Raw genomic sequence first — 11,783 nt, 5'->3', positions numbered from 1 at the left:
TCCCCCTCCGGGGCCCTCCGCCGCACCCCGCCCCCGCTTCTCCACTCCTGCCGGCGTTCCCCACCCCGCGGGGCCGCAGCCCCCTCCCACTTCCCGACCCTCCCCCGGCCCCTCCCCCTCCCGTTCCCGCTCCCATCCCCCCCGCCCACCTCCAGCTTCGCTCGGCCCCCCTCTTCTCCCCGCCCCGCGCTCCTCCACCCTTCGGTCCTCGGGTCTCCAGCCCCCCTCTCCCCAAAGCGCATCCAACCGCCCCCCTAACCCTCCCTGCCCCCCTCGCTCACCTCACTCTCCCAGACGAAGCCCCCCAAGCCCCCTCACTCGTCGCACATGCGCACAAAGTTCACCGGGACTCCATACCCCGGCAGGCTTTGCGCCAAACTCATCCGTCCCCTTCCCCCCAACACTCAGACACCTAGCCTTCCGTTCCCCCCGCCCCCCACCGGCCTCACCCGGAACTACATTTCCCAGGAAGCATCGCGGCAAAAGGACGCGTCCCTTTAGCAGCTCGCCGTGACGAACTTCGCGCGCCCGTCTCCAGATAGCTCTGAACTACACTTTCCAAGGGGTGTCGAGAACGGCCCGCGGCCTACTAGCCCAAGCAAACAGGGCCTCTCAGCGCGCCAGGCTTGGAACTACATTTCCCAGAATGGCTGCAGGGTTTTTTTTTTTTTTTTCCCCCACCACCACCCCATTGGCTCGCGCGCGGGCATGCGCAGACGTGCCGACGGGGAGGCCGAGGTGGGGAGGAGGAGAGGTCATGGCGGCATTGTCCCGAAACAGGTGGAGGTTGGACGCCGGCGGGTGCTCGGGAAATGAAATCCCCGGGCCGTCGCGGCGGGCAGGCGAGGAGGACGGGCCTCCCCAGAGTTCGGCGCCCCTAGGCCTGCGGGGTGCGTCTCCTTGAGAACGGGTCTGCCCGGGCGGCGCTGCCAAGGTCCGAGTCCGGCGCGCAGCGGGTCGCGCCTGGCTGGGGCCGACCTGGGCGCCCTGGTTCGGCTTCCCCGGCGGGAGCCCGGCGCACAGCGTCTGGCCTCGGGGTCCGCTCCTGCGTGAATCGCGAGAGGGTGCTGCCGGCCACACGTCGTTGGCGGGCCCCCGTCGGACAGGGCCCTGCCTCAGTTTCCCCATCTTGGAAACGGTAGGGCGGGAGGAAACGCGAGGAGATGGGTCGAAGCTCCCACAAGCCGCGTGGGCCGGGCGCAGCGCTGGACGTCGTCCCACCTCCCGTTGCTTGAACGGACGGTGACTTCCCCCAGGTTTACCTGCGGTCGGTGGCCGAATGCGAGCTTCCCGCCGGGCTCACCGGTCTGCCCCTCGTTCCTCTCCTTCGTGATTCCAGCCCTCCGCCCTCCTTTCTGCTCCAGGAGCACCGCTGATCCGTTCCCGCTCACAGCATCTCCAGAACTCCCTCTCGCAGATCTGAAAGTCTGCCCCGTTCTCCCTCCCACCCTCTGCCCCAACCCCCGATACCCCGTATGGGTGGCATTAGGCTGTATGTCTTCTTGGGACGGGCTGACTGCATGTAGCACAATGTCCTCTGCGTTCACCTGTGACGTGGTGCGTGTCCGAATTACCTTCCTTTTTAAGACTGGTTAAAAATTCGTTACGTATATGGATATCACATTCTGGTTTTCCATCCATCACAGGGCTCTTAAATCTTACAGGAACATGTCACCCTTGCTTAAAGCTCTTCAGTGCAGACTCTGGACCCTGGCCTGCAAGATCCGGCATTCCTCTTGTTTATGTGGTGCCTTGGCGCACATCAGAAGAGGTGGCCTCGGAAGGACTGCGACCAAGTGGGCCCGGGCCAGGGCATGGGCCTGGCAGGGAGATGGAGGGCGGGATGCAGCAACTTCTCCCAGAGGCCAGCCCCTTGTAGGGAGCAGGTTCACCTCAGCTTCACCGCAGTACCCCGTTCCTTCAGGCATGATCGTGGTGCCCCACCACAGTGGCCGGAGGGTTCTGAGTCAGGTCCCAGACCAGCCACACAGCATCGCCTGGGGGCTGCTTGGAAATGCAAACTCTCGGCCCCCACCTCAGACCCACCCATTCAGAAACGCGGGGGGGTGGGCCCCGCACTTTGTTTTAACAAGCCCTCCTGAGGCAGCAGGTCGGAATAGGCACCCCTCACAGGGTCCTTGTGCAGCTGCATGGGTGATAACATGCAAAGCCCTTACATCCTGCGGGGTGGAGAGGAAGGAGTTGATAAACACCTATTTTTTTTTTTTTAACTTCACTTACAGTTAACGTAACTGATAAATGCAAGCCCAGCCCCCACGCCTCCTGCTCCATATAATAAAAACAGATTACTTTCCCACAGAACGTCGTCTACTCATGTCTTGCGTAATTCATGTGTACAGGTCACCTCTTTTTTTTTTTTTTTTTTAAGATTTTATTTATTTAGGGTTGCCTGGGTGGCTCAGGCAGTTAGGCATCTGCTTTCTGCTCAGGTCGTGGTCTCGGGGTCCTGGAATTAGCTCCTCCTCAGGCTCCCGCTGATCCTTGCTGTCCCCCTGCCTGTACTCTCTCTCTCTGCCAAATGAATGAATAAAATCTCAAAAAATTAAATTCTATTTAGTTATTTACTATTTTAGAGAGAATGTATGTGTGAGCAGGGGGAGGAGTAGAGGAGACTGAAAATCTCAAGCAGACTCTGCTGAACTCAGAGCCCAGTGCGGGTCTTGGTCTTAAGACCCTGAGATGAAATCAAGAGTCCCACACTTAACTGACTGAGCCACCCAGGCACCCCCAAGCCCTTTTAAACGTGGGGCTCTGCATCTTCATCCTGCACTGGGCCTCACAGATTAAGTAGCCATTCATGTCCACCACCTCGTTGACCCGTGTAGTGTCAGCACACAGCGCTGTTCCTTCAGTGCCTGAGTGCACCATAAATACTGGTGAGAAATAGGAAGAAGGAATGACTCCCTGGATGTCCTTCTTCCACTTTTTCACCTGGTAACATACATTCCTCAGCAATCCATTTAGATGCTGCCTCCTCCAGGAAGCCTTCCTGGATAACTCCCACCCCAATAAATCTGGATGAAGCTCCTCATCTGAGCTTCCACAGTACCTCTTCTCCTCTCCATCTTGCGCTTGGACTATTTTTTTGTATCTGCCCTGCTCATCATCTGGCGAGCACCGCAATCACAGAGACCCAGTCGTCAGAGCTCCCAGCTTGGGGCCTGCCTGGGTGAGTGAATAAGGATTGAAGGAAAGTGGTTCTTTTTTTTTTTTTTTTTTTTTTAAGATTTATTTATTTATTTATTTATTTATTGGACAGAGAGATCACAAGTAGGCAGAGAGAGGAGAAGTGGACTCCCCGCTGAGTAGAGAGCCAGATGCGGGGCTTGACCCAGGACCTTGAGATCATGAGCCCAAGGCAGAGGCTTAACCCACTGAGCCACCCAGGCATCCCTAAGGAAAGTGGTTCTTAACCTTACTTCCCAGGCCTGAGGGCAAAAATTCTTTTGGCAGCAAATCTGGCCCTTATCCTACCAAAGCTCCTGGGCTCCTTTGTAGCACCGCTATAATTATTACTCAAAATAATAATTAACGTTTTCTCTTTTGTACAGTGCTTTAAAGCAGGGAGAGCCTCCAGGGTGGGGAGGGGATTCGGTTCATGCCTGGTGTCCAGCCCCCGGCACCTGGAGGCTCAGGTGATGTTTATTGGATAAACGGGTGATGGATGAGTGAGTACGGAGCCAGCCAGCCAGTCTGCACCCCAGCTCCTGGGGGCTGGATTGTGAGTGTGAGTCACCTTCGCCAGGCCCCAGGAAACCCTCAGGAATGAACAGTTAAATTATGAATGAATTGCTTAATGAGGGGCACACACTGCCTATTATGTTATTCCGCCCTACGCTCTCTCTCTGGAGCTGCAGAGCAGATCAAAGCATCAGCCCATTTTACAGCTGGGACAATTGAGGCTGCCCTAGGAGACAGACTGAGAGAGGCACAACCAGCAGCGGGTGCGGCAAGCCCGCTCTTCCGCCCTGTGGCCCTTGCGTGGCCCAGGTGGCAGATCTTCCACTGGCCGGGAGAGCCTGCACAGGCAGATGGTGAGCAGGCCGCCAGCCCAAGGGAGCCAAGCAGACCTCACCTGCCAACCCAGAGAATTCCCTGGAAGTTCTGCCCAGCTCTGTTTCCACACATCTGCCCAGAGCAAACGCAGCCTCTCCGAGGCCACAGCTGTGGCCGGTTCTCTCAGCTTTCATCCCCCATGTCTTGTCTCAGGAGGCTAGAGTTGGAGGGTTCTGGGGGTGAAGTCAGTGAGATGCGTTGGGCTAAGAGTTGGAACCAGAACACCTGCTGTCAAAGTCAGGCTGATGGAAGGTTCTGGAGTACTGGTCCCAGGGCACCTCAAGAGGGCTGGAAGGTGAGTGCAGCACAGGGTGGCCAGGGGCTGAGAAAGCGTGATAAAGGACCGCGGTCACTCGTGCACCGGGGCTGTTCGTGATTTCTGTGGTGGTGGTGTGTGAGTCCGCGGGCGCCATCCCAGACCTCAGGGCTTCAACAGCACAGTTATTCCCTCCCAGTTTGGCCAGAAACCCAAGATCAGGGTGTCAGCAAAGTTGGTTTCGCACAAGCACTAACCACTCTTAGCAAGAAGGCCAATTCTCTGGTATGGGATCCATATATAATGATCAATTTTCTTTTCTTTTTTTTTTTGGAAAATAATTTTTAGTTTCATTTTTCAAGAAAGAATTCCAACCAAGCTTGAAAATAACACTCTTGGGACCCCTGGGTGGCTCCGTCGGTTGGGCGTGTGCCATCAGCTCATGTCATGATCCCAGGGTTCTGGGACTGAGTCCCGAACGGGACTCCTTGCTCAGCGGGGAGCCTGCTTCCCCCTCTGCCGGCTTCGCCCCCTGCTGTGTGCTCGCTCACTTTCTCTCTCTGACAAATAAATAAGATCTTTAAAAAAAATTAAAAATAAATAAGTAAATACATAAATAAATAAGAAAATAATTTTCTTGTATAAATATGGAATACAGGTCGCTGTGTGATGTGGCCTTTCCCTAGTGCCCCTTGCCCGGGGATCCTGAGACCTCGTGTGCCGTTTTGTGCCATGCTACAGACGCCTGCCGAGGTTTGACGTCTCTCCTCCACGCTGGACATCCTCAAGGAGGAAGGCTGAGGACCAGGGCGGGGGTATCCTGAGTCGGGGGCAGTGCCCCTCGGGTTCACCGAGACTGGGTCCCGCCCTCCTCTGGCCCCAGACGTGGGACCAGCCACTCGAAACATCTGATGTCCTGCGATAACACAAGGAAAAACTGCCCACGGTAAATACCCGTCATTGAAAACACGAGTCCTGCAGCAACGGGGAGTGTTTCTCAGAACCTCACACCCACTTGGCATTTATGATGAGCTTTTCTGGCTCTGAGAGAACAATTCGCTGCTGGAGGAGGAAAGTGAGCAGGTTCCACGGTTTGTTCACACCGACAACCACTCACCCCTCTTGTTAATGTACTCTTCCAGCAGGTTTTACTTGAAATGGATGAAACCCAGGGAGTCAGAATATGTGTTTCTTATTAAACAATAAAGTCATTGCCTATATTTAAATCAAGTTCATTAAAAGCTTTTTTGGCTTTATAGGGGTCTTTGTGTTCTTATTTTGTTTTTTTGGTTGGTTGGTTGGTTGGTTGGTTTTGGTGTGTGTGTTTTGTTTTGTTTTTGGTAATCTTTTTCCTCTCTGGGTGTCAAGAGTGCTCGGAAATAAAGCACAGTGTAAAGCCAGTCCCAGCTCAGCAGGTCTGGGGAGAGGCAGAGGCTGGGAGGGTAGGACAGAGCCTGGGGCAGAGGCCTAGGAGTCGGGGAGGGCTCTGTAGCGGCTCTCAGATCCCTGTTCCCACTTGCCACCCTCTTGACCATACTATTTGACGTCTCAGCTTCTCTGGGGCTGAGCATCTCCTGCCCCCTTCCAGCACCATGGTGAGTGTGAAGATGAATGTCTTTGAACGCATTGAAAGTCTTGAGCAGCCCCATGAGCACAGAGCTGCCCCAAACTGGGCAAAGAGGGAAATGACTACCAGTGTGGCCTTGGGTGTCGGACAAAACTAGACGTAGTCAGACAGCAGGCTGGCCTGGGGCACGCATGCTCCCCTCCCCTGTCACCAGTTTTCTCCTGCGTGAAATAGAAGCAGCGAGAGTTTCTATCCGTAGTCGTTGAGATGCATTCAGTTACCAGTCCTGAAGGCCTGGTTCCAACTTGCTTAAGTTTAAGGAAGGGTTTATTAGCTGGCTGGGAAGTCCTGAAAAAGGGACCAGCTCCAGAGTCCCTTTGATTTAAAGGGACTTAAAGACTTAAAGATGTCATGGGGCGCTGGGGTGGGGGAAGGGGACGTCTGGGTCAATCAGTTGGTTAAGCATCTGCCCTCGAGGCTCAGGTCATGATCCCAGGGTCCTGGGATCAAGACCCGCATTGGGCTCTCTGCTCAGTGGGAAGCTGCTTCTCCCTCTGCCCCCCTCCCCATGCCCCCCATGCTTGCGCATGTGCCCCCCCGAAATAAATTAATAAATGCATCTTTTCTGCTGCCCGTGGTGTGGATCTGTCCTCAAACTGGTATCCCTTGACCTCGGGCCACAAGCTAATGGTCAAGAAGAAATTCGTGAGATGTTCTTGCGCAAAAAGCTGTTTTTATGGCAGTACAGGGACAGGACCGTGAGCAGAAAGCGCAGCGCATTGGCTGCAGGAAGCTGGTGCTCCAGGAGGAGGGGATGTGCAGGGAGGATGTGATTGTAGACGTCTAGTTCCTACTTGTGAAACTACTTTCACCAGATTTCTCTGGTGCTTACCATTCAGTTCGGTATTAACCGTGGGTGAGATGTGCGGACGGTCATGAGACCCATTAAGAATGCGGCAGCGAGCACGTATCTGATCTTTATCGGGTCTATGAAGACGATAGGTCAGCCTTCCAGGCTAGAGGTGAACATTTCTCTGCTTCGATGTCTCAGCCACACTCACGGTGGCAAAATGACTTCCCCCCACCCCAAGCATCGCATCCTGTATTCTGCCCTCTGGGAAGAGAGCCAGGACAAACTTAGTTGTCCACACCCCACTGAAAACACCTCTTTATCGCGCCGGCACGAATGGGGTTACATCCTACCCAGAGACAGAGGCCACAGGACGTGATTCTGCTTTGATTAGCTTGGACCTACGGCAGGTGTTCCTCTCACTTCCTAAAGCCCAGGGGTGGAACTGTCCCCCTCAGTCCCATGCACCCCCCCACCCAACCCTGCGCCTGAGATGCAAGGAGGAAGTGTGGAAATCTGGGGAAGCCCCCAGCAGGGAGGGTGTCTGGTGTCCTAAAAGCGCCCACCGGGTCCTCTATGCAGGATTGCCAGATACAGCAAAGAATACAGGACACACAGTTCCATTTGTATTAAACCACAAATAAGGGGCACCTGGGTGGCTCAGTGGGTTAAGCCTCTGCCTTTGGCTCAGGTCATGATCTCAGGGTCCTGGAATAGAGCCCCAAATCAGGCTCTCTGCTCAGCGGGGAGCCTGCTTCCTCCTCTCTTTCTGCCTGCCTCTCTGCCTACTTGTGATCTCTCTCTCTCTCTCTGTCAAATAAATAAATAAAATCTTAAAAAAAAAACCCACAAATAATTTTTTTGTGGGTAAATATCGGCGCATTTTCATCCTAAAAAATAACTCATCGTTTCCCTGGAATTCAAATTTGACTGGGTGTCCTGTAGTTTGTTTGATGCTAAGTCTTTGCAAACTTTCTCGTGGGCCATAATCGCTTATGCATGGGGTTAAAGTGCCCATTCTGACTCGGCGGGTGCGGGGAGGGAGGTGGGACTCTGCATTTCTCACAGGGTCCCGGGGATGGGCATGCAATGTGGCAGGCTGGAGGCTTACACCTTGAGGACGGGTCTGCAGGATCTCAGGGGGGTGAGATGGCGAGGAAGCCTAGAACAAAGAGCACAGCCCTGCGCCTGGCCCAGGATGAAGACTCCAGCCGGTTGCTCAGGTTGCTCATTATCACAATGATCTGGGTGCGTGTGTCCTTCTCCCTGACTCGGGACACTTCTCAGTGATGGTACAGCAGCTGCAAAGTCTCTGTCCACCCTGCAGCTGTTCTGGCCGCTCAGTGGTCAGGGAGGTTTCATCAGGGGGAACATGAAGGGGCTGGCACATGGGGCTTGGGCCCCGGGACCCCTACGTCTCGGCAAGCACAGCAGTGCTGGGGGCTCACCTGCCACTTCGCCCAGCCCATCCTTGTTCACTCACGTTGACCCTGAATGAGGTTTGTGGGTGCACCATGCTTTGGTCACAGCGACACGAACGTAGGTGGCCAAAATGGGGATTTCCTGGAAGGAGTTGTGAGGGACTCACTTCGTGGAAGTGAGAGCCCAATGACCAAACCTCAAGGGGGCCAGGGGATGCTGGGGACACCTGTGCTCAATCCCCACCTCTCATCTCTCAGAGGAGGACATTTTCTCCTCCTGCAAACTGGCTTCCTCCACAGGGTGGAGAAGAAGCAAAGCTTCTCCATCCCAGAGCAAAAACTCCCAAGGAAGGGCACAGATTGGCCTGGCTCGGGTCAGATAGCCGCTGTCCGCTTCCTTCTCCACAGGCGCGCTCCATTCTCTCTCTCCCTCTCTCCCCTCCCACACCATCTTATTCAGTCCCGTGGCTTTCAATTCCATCCAGGCGCTGAGGCGTCCCTGAAGGGGAGCACGGCCATTGTGTTCACTGCCCGACATCTGGAAACCCCACACTAGTTATGGTAGAGGAACCTTCCAGAAGGAAGAAACTCATGTGATTTAGTCTGTGATAAATACTGAGGCTGGGGAGCTTATGAACATCAGAAATGTATTGTTCACAGTTCTGGAGGCTGGGAAGTCCAAGATCAAGGTGCCAGCACCATCACCTTCCGGTGAAGGCCCTTTCCTGGCTCAGAGTCGGCCTCTCCCTGCACCCTCCCTGGTGGAAAGGCTAGAGATTTCTCTGGAGTCCCTTCTATAAGGGAATCAATCCTGTTCATGAGGGCTCCGCCCTTGTGACATAATCACCTCCCTTAATATCCTAATATTGATATCCTGGTATCACTTTGAGGGGTTATATCTCACCATGAGTTCTGAGGGACATAAGCATTCAGACCACCAATATACATTCTATATCAGCGATATGCATTATCATGGCGCGTCATATTATTCGCTTTCTTACTAAGAAAATTTTTAAGTGTGATAAAATAGAGCATAAAATTTACGGTTTTAACCACCTTTTAGTTCACATTGTTGTGCAATCATCACAATCTGTCTCCAGAAGTCTTTGCATCTTGCAAAACTCAATCTCCAGACTCATGAAACCCTCCCTCCCCACCTTGCTCCTAGCCCCTGGAAATCACCCCTCTCCTTGCTTCTCCATAAACTTGGCTCCTCTAGGCACCTCGTGGAGTCATACAGCCTTTGTCTTTCTGTCTTATTTCACTTCACATCACACCCTCAAGGTTCAACCAGACTGCACTGTGTGTCGCAGTTTCCTTCCTTTTTTTTTTTTTTTAAAGATTTTATTTATTTATTTGTCAGAGAGAGAGAGAGAGAGAGAGACTGAGCACAGGTAGACAGAGTGGCAGGCAGAGGCAGAGGGAGAAGCAGGCTCCCTGCTGAGCAAGGAGCCCGATGTGGGACTCGATCCCAGGACTCTGGGATCATGACCTGAGCCGAAGGCAGCCGCCCAACCAACTGAGCCACCCAGGCGTCCTAGTTTCCTTCCTTTTTAAGGCTGGATAACGTATGAACCACATTTTCTTATGCCTCAACAGCCACTTGTTTCCATCTTTTGCGATTCATGCTGCTATAAACATGGGTGTACAAATTAGATGCTTATTTCTTGATGATGTAACAATGTTGGGTGAGCATTGGGCACTGGGAGAGATGGTTGTGGAGGGACCCCATCTTCTCGGGGCTCTACCATGCCCTAGGACCTGGGTATTTTCTGTATCCAGGGAAGAAGGCACGGAGCAAGCATGCTTGTTTTTCAGAGCCGAGGCTTGGAAATGGTCTGTGTCCCTCTGCCCCCATCTTAGTGACAAGTATGATCATGAGGCCACACTCAGATGCCAAGACTGGTACCTGCAGTCCCTGGAAGGGAAGACGCACTGCAGGGGTGTCTCTATACTCTGGAAGGGAAGGGCAGGTTTCTCTGACCACTCACCCATCTCTACTTCATCCCTGTCCTATGCTTTGGACGTATCCCGTTATTGGTTGGGCAGTCTTAAGAGAGACTCAGAAGTATTGGTGGTTTCAATCAGACAGAAGGTCGTTTTGCTCACGGAGGCACAGAACCTGTTTTTCACTACGCCAACAAGTGTGTGTCTGGAACCTCCTAGCTTGCTACTCCATCATCCTCAACACAGCTTCTGTCCAAGATAGTTCCTCCAGGTCTCACCAGTCTGGCCAACTGGGAGGGTGGAAAGGGGAGAGGGAGGAAGCTGTGCCCCCCGCTTGGCCCTCATCAGGCCACTGCAGACACACACTGAAAGATCTGAGTCAGAGGACACAGATGTGTCTCAGCTCTCACGATGTGAAGTTCATGCCCACAATAATAATAATTAGTTTAATTTACTTTTGTGGTACTTCTGAAGATGAGACACAGGCATATCTGACCTTTTATGTATACATTTAATACAGTATTTCTTTTCTGAAGGGATGTTATTAGATCTACAATGCACACCTTACGACTGATGCAGACTGAGACGTGACCCAGACAGTGGACAGAGCAGAAGTAACAATACTAGTAAGTCTTACTGATCACTACCATTTTCACCAAGACTTGGCTATGAGGCAGGTCCTGGATTGCGCACACTTGCACAGATTATTTCACTAAATTGAGTCTGTGAGAAGTGTCATCCAAAAGGGATTCGTATGTCCCCATCCTCCTGACTCCCAAGCTTGGTGACTGTTTCTTTTAAATTCGTTATTTATATTTATTTGTTATTGGTGACTGTTTCCATGAGGACGATCATAAAAGGGTTACAGTAACCATGGTAAGTCATCGTTATGTGAGAGCCAGAGGGGCTTAGCTTATGAGGACACTGTGGTGTAAACTGTAATATTAAAGTAGCATCTTTGTGTGAGGACCCCGAAATGAGAGCCAACAGTCAGTGGGGGTTCCTAAGTGCTGGCCTCCCATTAGGGAAGCAGGTGAGGCCCCGGCCGCTGGGGCCAGTGGTCTACTACGCCTGGAGCCCAGGCTTTGCCTTCCGGGCGTGTGGCTTTGGGCAGGTGCCTGAGCTCGGTGTCCCTTGTTATCTGCGAAGTGGGAACAGGTTATTAATGGGACCTAAAGCATGCAAAGCCCTCGCAGGCGCCCAATGTGAAAAAGGAGGACACTGAGGCCAAGAGACGGGCAAGGCTTGCTCTGGCCCTGGAGCTCTGGCAGCTCCAGGGGTGGCTCCGAACCCCGGGGACCTTCCCAGACGAAACCACAGCCCAGCTCCCATCTCCTACCCAGAGGGAAGGGGACCGGGGAAGGAAGGGGTTGGCCGCTCGGAGTGCCAGGCGGCAGGTGCAGGAAGCGAGGGCACTTGTGGGGCTTGCCTCGGGGCCAGCAGGATCCCCGTCCTAGAAGTTCAGCCCGGGACCGGGCAGGGCTCGTCAGGGCTGTGCCCCGGAGCTGTCCCTGCGAGCGGACCCCGCACCCGCCACGAACCCCGGCACGGAAAGGGTTACGATGATAGAGACGACCGGAGGACCCGGGGTGGCACGAGCGGCCCTCGACGCCACTCTCCCCCACACCTTTCCGTCCCAGGCTCGCGCGGGGCGCCGACCGCGCA

General features: G+C 53.7%; 1 pseudogene; it reads left to right on the top strand.

The window, feature by feature from the left end:
• Positions 1–517: 517 nt before the first annotated feature.
• Positions 518–2,322, top strand: LOC125089452 (uncharacterized; annotated as a pseudogene).
• Positions 2,323–11,783: the final 9,461 nt, after the last annotated feature.

This window comes from Lutra lutra, chromosome 17 (assembly GCF_902655055.1).
Source record: "Lutra lutra chromosome 17, mLutLut1.2, whole genome shotgun sequence".
NCBI classification, from domain to species: Eukaryota; Metazoa; Chordata; class Mammalia; order Carnivora; family Mustelidae; genus Lutra; species Lutra lutra.
Note: the sequence above shows the minus strand (reverse complement) of the source record. Positions and strands in the feature narration are given on the sequence as shown.